The 6,454-nt window shown below is 51.8% G+C and overlaps 1 protein-coding gene across 2 annotated transcripts in view; it reads right to left on the bottom strand.

Moving 5' to 3' along the window:
• ZC3H18 (zinc finger CCCH-type containing 18) overlaps positions 1-6,366 on the bottom strand; it is a 59,367-nt gene extending 53,001 nt beyond the window's left edge. The window contains exon 1 of one of the 2 annotated variants that reach the window (XM_040443308.1): positions 6,190-6,366. The gene's annotated coding sequence lies outside the window, so the exon portion shown is untranslated. The remainder of the gene's footprint in view (positions 1-6,189) is intronic. The other variant, XM_040443309.1, reaches the window with a different exon arrangement.
• Positions 6,367-6,454: the final 88 nt, after the last annotated feature.

Genomic DNA, 6,454 nt, shown 5'->3' with positions numbered 1-6,454 from the left:
AAAAAAAAATGCAGACCCGGGGCCTACTCAGAGACCTGTATGTTGGAGCCACCACCAGATGCTCCGAAGGTGGCACTCACTCATGCACCCTGTGATTTCCTCACAGCAAAGTGGAGAATCACTGCCCTAACACAGGTATATCACGGAAAAAGGACTCTTGCAGAAAATCTTACATGTTTGAGTAGTTTCACGTGTAAAAAGACTGTCATTTCAGAAGATCTCACTTTTATTTTTACCAATCCGGATTTAATAATAAAGTGTATATTTTTTGGTTTTCCAACCTTGATGCCCATAGACAGTATACTGTTCCATTTCTTCCTTAAAAAATTTTTTTTATTGTTTGTTTATTTTTGAGAGAGACAGAGCATGAGCAGGGGAGGGGCAGAGAGAGAGAGAGAGAGGGAGGGAGACACAGAATCCGAAGCAGGCTCCAGGCTCTGAGCTCCAGAGCCCGACGCGGGGCTCAAACCCACAGACCGTGAGATCATGACCTGAGCTGAAGTCGGATGCTCAACCGACTGAGCCCTCAGGCGTCCCTGTTCCATTTTGGAGACTGCACACAGTGGGACCGGAGTATATGTGCAGGAAACCAACACCACTCACCAGCGCAACCTGGAGTGAGTCACTGTTGCAACAGCAGGAATGGCGAAGGGCTCAACGTTCACCTGAGTCTTCAAAGTTATTATTTAAGATGATGTATGTCACAATCATGCTACTTGCTATTTGGTACTGGAAGCACACACATATGATTGCATACTTCAATAAATACAGAAAATTACTGGGGCGCCTGTGTGGCTCAGTCAGTTAAGTGTCTGACTTCGGCTCAGGTCGTGATCTCACGGTTCACGGGTTTGAGCCCCTGCATCAGCCTGCTGGCTGTCAGCACAGAGCCTGCTTTGGATCCTCTGTCCCCCACTCTCTCAGCCCCTCCTCCACTCGTGCTCTAGTGCGCTCTCTCTCAAAAACAAGATATATAAAATTATCTTATGCATTTATGTAACTAAAAATTAAACACGTATCTTTCAAATTTGTACTTTTGAAAGGAGAACCTGTGTTTAAAGATGCATACCAAGAGCTGGTACCCTAATTGATAGTTAGAAACACTGTTTTTGCAGTTAATGGAAATTATTATAATTGAGCACACGTTAGGACAAATCACCTAAAACTTGCCACTTTATAAATCAACCAAATGACCACCGGTAATAGAAATGTACAAACCTGATCATCCATTCATAGCCACAGTTTTGAGCATGATTCACTTTTCAGTCTTCCTAACTGTACTATCCAGAGGTAGGACTGGGGACTACTGGGGAGAATTTTTTAAAAGTCAGTCCTCAAATGGTGGACCCTGCTGAATATCAAGTAGGCCCCCCTGCCCCAGACAGCATGCCTACTGCCCCCCGTGAGATAAGCGAAGTGCCTGAAAGCTAAGGCCTTTCCACGCTCAGTGGTCAGACAGGGCCAGGTTGCAACAAGCACTCGGGGCCCCTTCCCCTTTCTTGGTGGACAGTAAGCTTTTCCTTTGTGCAGGAGTCCTATGCCCATCTCCGCACAGATCTTCTTACGCTACACACAAGACACCTCTCCACACGGGGCAGCTGCTGAATCTAGACCTGTGCCCTGTGGGCAGCCGGTCACACGGAGCTGGTTACTGAGCGTCAGACGCCCCTACCGGAAACCTGACAAATTCTGATTTTCACATTTTATAGTGCGATGGCAACCCCAGAAAACAAAATGACTTCCCACTTAAATCAATCGACTGTTATCTAAAATTAAATGTCCCCTCAAACTAGATTAAAAATCACACAACTGACAGGCTGCAGAAAATACCTTCCAAGCCCGCCACTGGCCTCGCAACATACTATCCTGTTCACAGCCACGAACTCTCCTAACCTGGTAACAGCTCTTTTCTGGGGCTCATATGCAAACCGGTTTGCACTTTGGTCTCGCTGTCATGATTAGATCCAATCAGACTGCCTTTTAAACTCTGGGAACTTGAAATCAAATCCTAGAGTAATAAATGGAAGAAACACAGTACCTAACTTCAAATACCCGAACTAATGCAAAAAGTGGGCAGTTTACCCGCTGGGGGGCTGCATCTTAATGGGACACCCAGTGCAACAGTGTGGCCTCTGTGTTAGACCTGGACCCCAGCTTCCTAGAGTCAGGACCTTGGGCACACCTCGGGCCACACCTCGGTGTGTCTCTTCATCTGAAATATAGGGACAAGAGTATCTATTTTGCAAGATTGTAACAATCAGATGAGCTAAAGCCTGACCATGTGCCTGACAGAGGCTCCACACATTTGAATCTGAACTGAACTGGCGAGAAGTAAAGGTACTCCCCAACTTCTAAGAACCAGACTCCTATCACCCGTCAGACACACTTCCAGTCTCTGCGAGCACTTAGGAGTTAATTCATTCATGGTTTCATCCAACAAACAGCTGTCTACTCGATTCAAGACTGTATCACTGAAACAACTCTGCAATGAAGCTGACAGCCACCACCGCCTGCTGAGAGATGACCCCCCTCTTCCCCCCGTGTCAGGCACCTGACCAATCCCTGTCAGCCTTCCAAATAAACCATGTTCCCTGTCACAGATAAGGAGACCTAGACCTCATGGCCACTGAGTGCGTATCTAGGGACCGCAAGTCAGACTGCACCCGGAGTGTGTGGTCAATTACAGAGCCCCGTACTCTGCGTGAGCGCGTGCTACCCGCCGAGGAACCCACCCCTACGTTTTGCCACTGTTTCCATAGGAAATGGGACCTGAGTTCCAAACTGATTTTATAAACTCTTTTTTGGGGGAACAGAACCTACACATAAACTGGGGCCTGCTACTGAACCAGTAGAGTCTGCCTGTTTTTATTTTCTCCCTTTAAAGGCTTTGTGCTGATCCATCTATAACTTCTTAGCCCTCCTACAAAACCACATTTTCGTATATTAACATACCACTTACGTAGTCCATTAGTTAAAAACCAGTTATGAACATATGAAGATCCAACTTGTGACACCAGTCATCTTAAGCTCGTCTGCAGTTTGAATCTTAGGCACATAAGCTAAACAGAAATCCAAGAAAAGAACCCCCAAAGGTGCACACCGTTATACTGGCCTCGTGAGCAATGCAGACTCAGATTACCATCTGGAGACGCTGGAGCACTGTGGCAGGAAAGTCACTTTAAGAAGTCCTTACTGAGTGCACACCCCCCACGGTGTAAATTATGGAAATCAATTCAACATTCCAAGGACACAAAGTTAACTTCCTGACTCTCAAAGGCAGTTTTCAGAGCTGACCAGAAGGCAGCAGGGCTACCTAAGGCCCTGTGCACCCGCCACTAGGGGTTCAGTCCAGTGCACCTGCCACTCTGGGCAAGTGCACCATCTTGGGAGTCAAAGGTTCTAAACTTTGCCAAGAATCCTCAGTTACAGGTGACCGTGCGAGAAGAGCGGAGTGAAAAGTCCGCCCCTTTGGGGGCAGCCCAGTGTTCTCTGGTAGTGGTGCTTAGCCTTTAGGAGAGCAGGGAGGGCTCGTGTCCCTAGAAAAGCGAGAATATGTGCAACGTATCTTCCACTTTAGGGAGTTCAAGACCCCCTGGGGTCCATCCGCTGTCCCCAGATTAAGAGCTGTTGCCTTAAGTATACTGTACGTTACCGTGTTCCAAATCCGTACTTACCACGCCGTCCACAACTGTTGGTCTGCAAAGTCTGTCGGCGGGCCCCGCCCCCACCCTACATGGAGTACCTGAGAAGAAGGGTTCAGACTCACCTCTCTACTCCCCAAGCTCAGCAGACAGCTGGCACCGAGTAGCACGGCTCCACATACTTTACTGTCTAAACGGGGTCACGGTTGAGACTGAAGGGGGGGGCACTATGAACAATTACAACAGCCATTAGGAGGTGCTGTCCTAGGCACACTGGGACGTACAATCCCCCTTAGAAGGCCCTGATAATTTCCTGAGGAGTCGCCTCTCGTCTTTACGGTATGAGGCTGCTCACAGGTGAACACGTTGCACAGAAAAACACGCCAAAGAACCTGCCTATTAGAAACAACCCGAGTCACACGCTGCTGCCCGGAAGAGAAGTGTCACCGGGGGTCAGAAGAAGGCTTGCCTTCCAGGCCCCGTGCTGGGCAGGCTCACCGTGTCTCGGGGCACCTATGTCCTGTTTGGAGACGAACTCGGCATAGCAGCCATGTGAGTGCACACCCCGGGCCACATGCCAGGAAGAACACGCAGCCTACGGATGCAGACAGTGACATGGGGCGTCCTCTTGCCACGTCTTCACCAACTCCTGGGCTCGGAGTTTTTACTCGGCTCTTCTCACACAATCACCCTGTAACCGAGGATTCTTGGCGAAGTTTAGAACCTTTGACTCCCAAGATGGTGCACTTGCCCCGAGAACCGAATGACAAGTGTCCATCCATCACCGTGTTTCCACTGCAGGCTGCTTTGGGCAGGTGACACTTGATAAATGCTTGTTGGCTAAATGACAACATCTTGTTACTTGATAAACTACCTGTTGCACACCAGAAACTGGAAACAAGCGCTCATTTTTAGAAGACGATGCCAGAACTCAGACGTGCAGTGAGTGGTGTCTCGTCACCCAGCAGCCACTCTGGAGGGCTGCACACGGATTCCAATAGCAACGCTAAAGTGCAGAACGTTTTGGGAACTTCTCTTTTTGAGTGACGTTTGGGACCTTTTCTTCTCACGCTCTAGTGGCCGCAGACGCTCGTGCTCTCAAGGTAGGTCACTCGAGAGATCGCAGGAAACCCAGGAGAGGAGCGACCAAGCCACGTAAGAGGACTTCTGCTTAAATGCAGGGTACGACTATCGAATGGGACTCATTTTCTCACCCGACGCAGGTACTTACGGCCAAAACAAGAGTTCTCAGGAGGCTGTGGCAAAGGAGCACCCGTGAAATACAAGCGTAACCTTTCAGGAAGGTAACTTTTAATAGAGCAATCCCTATTTGAAGGTCTAAGTTCTGGTACATCCAGTTACAATCCTGATTCAAAACGTCACAGGTTCACAACATCTAAAGGAAGGATGTCAAGACTGGTGACAGACACCGCCCCCAAACGGACTAAGCCTGAGCACCAAAAACTCCTCAGGAAAGAAGCACTCACCTTGAGATGATCTGTAGCTGTGAAAAAGTAAAAAAACCTTCTCAAACACGAGCAAGGCCACAGCTTACCTGTTTGCTCTCTGAAAGGATTCCACCGAGCTTTCTTACAACATGTGAGCATTTCCCACCCCAAACCAGGGAGGAGTTCCAGCCTTTGGGACACAGAGCTGGCTGCGCTCCACACGCGTGCTCAGGCTGTAAAATTCTCGGGCCAAGACTCCCATCCACAGGCAACAGGGGAGGTGAGTCTCAAAGAAGAAATGATGAGCCGCTGCTCTGCCCCCAGACAGTACTACAGATGCCAAGCACTCCCTTCCATTTTCCCCAAACGGATCAGAAGACTGCCCCACTCCTGCCAAAGACCTTGTTGAACAGCGCTCTCTTAAAATGATCGGTCACACTACTCGGCAAATTAGCTGTCACAAAGTATTCGACAAAACTTAACTTTCAGCAGATGCAAGGCTGGAAGTGAGTTTTTCCAAAGGACTGGGCATCCTCCGGGCTCCTAACTTAAGGAGTTAAGTTTGTTCCTAAGAGTGGCGCGCGCGTTGGGGCACAGCCAAAACATCCAACCTGTGCACCGTGAAGCCGAGGGAGCAAGTTCCGGGAGGCTCCAGAGAGCTCAAAGTTCCCGAAGAGCCCATCCCCGGTCTTGGCTGGCCTCCTCCGCTGGGCGAACCTGCGTGCCTCCCCCCGCTAGTCCTGCTATGGGCGGCAAACATGTGCCACGCGAATGTCCCGGAAGAGAAATGACAGCTTCGGGAGTATCAACTCCACCGCTGGGCGCACAGGCGGCCGCGGGGAGTTCGGGGTCTGAGTGGGTTCCAGGGCCCCGTGGGCCGGCTCGCAGCGGACTCAACGCGGGATCGCGTGTGTTTCAGGGACCCCTTCCCAGGGCCCGAGAGCCACGCTCGGCCGGGGACGCAGCCCGGAGCGCTCCCCGGAGGCGGCGGCGCCGGAGCTCCCGGGCCTCTGCTCCGCGCCGCCGCCACGCTCCCCGCCCGGCCGCCTCGGCCTCCTCCCCGCCGGCCCGGCCTCCCCGCCGCCGCCGCCGCCACTTACCTCAGCGCGAGGGCGGGGAGGGGGCCACGGCTCCGCTGGCGTCGGGGCGGCGCGGGGAAGACGTCCCTCGGCCCTTCCGCTCCTCACAGGCTCCGGCTTGAGGCGCGACGCGGGCGGAACAAACGGGCTCCACTACCCGCGGGGGCCGGCCATTGTGCGACGTCATCAGGCCGCGACGGTCGTCCTGCGGGCCGGCGGGCTTCCCTCCCTCGCCCCGCCCTCCGCCCGCTTCCTTCCGGCCTCCGCGCGGCCGCCTCCGCGCGGC

Source organism: Herpailurus yagouaroundi, unplaced genomic scaffold, assembly GCF_014898765.1.
Source record: "Herpailurus yagouaroundi ecotype Mexico unplaced genomic scaffold, PumYag 190, whole genome shotgun sequence".
Classification (NCBI taxonomy): domain Eukaryota; kingdom Metazoa; phylum Chordata; class Mammalia; order Carnivora; family Felidae; genus Herpailurus; species Herpailurus yagouaroundi.
The sequence above is the reverse complement of the archived record's forward strand: the minus strand, read 5'-3'. Positions and strand labels throughout refer to the sequence as shown.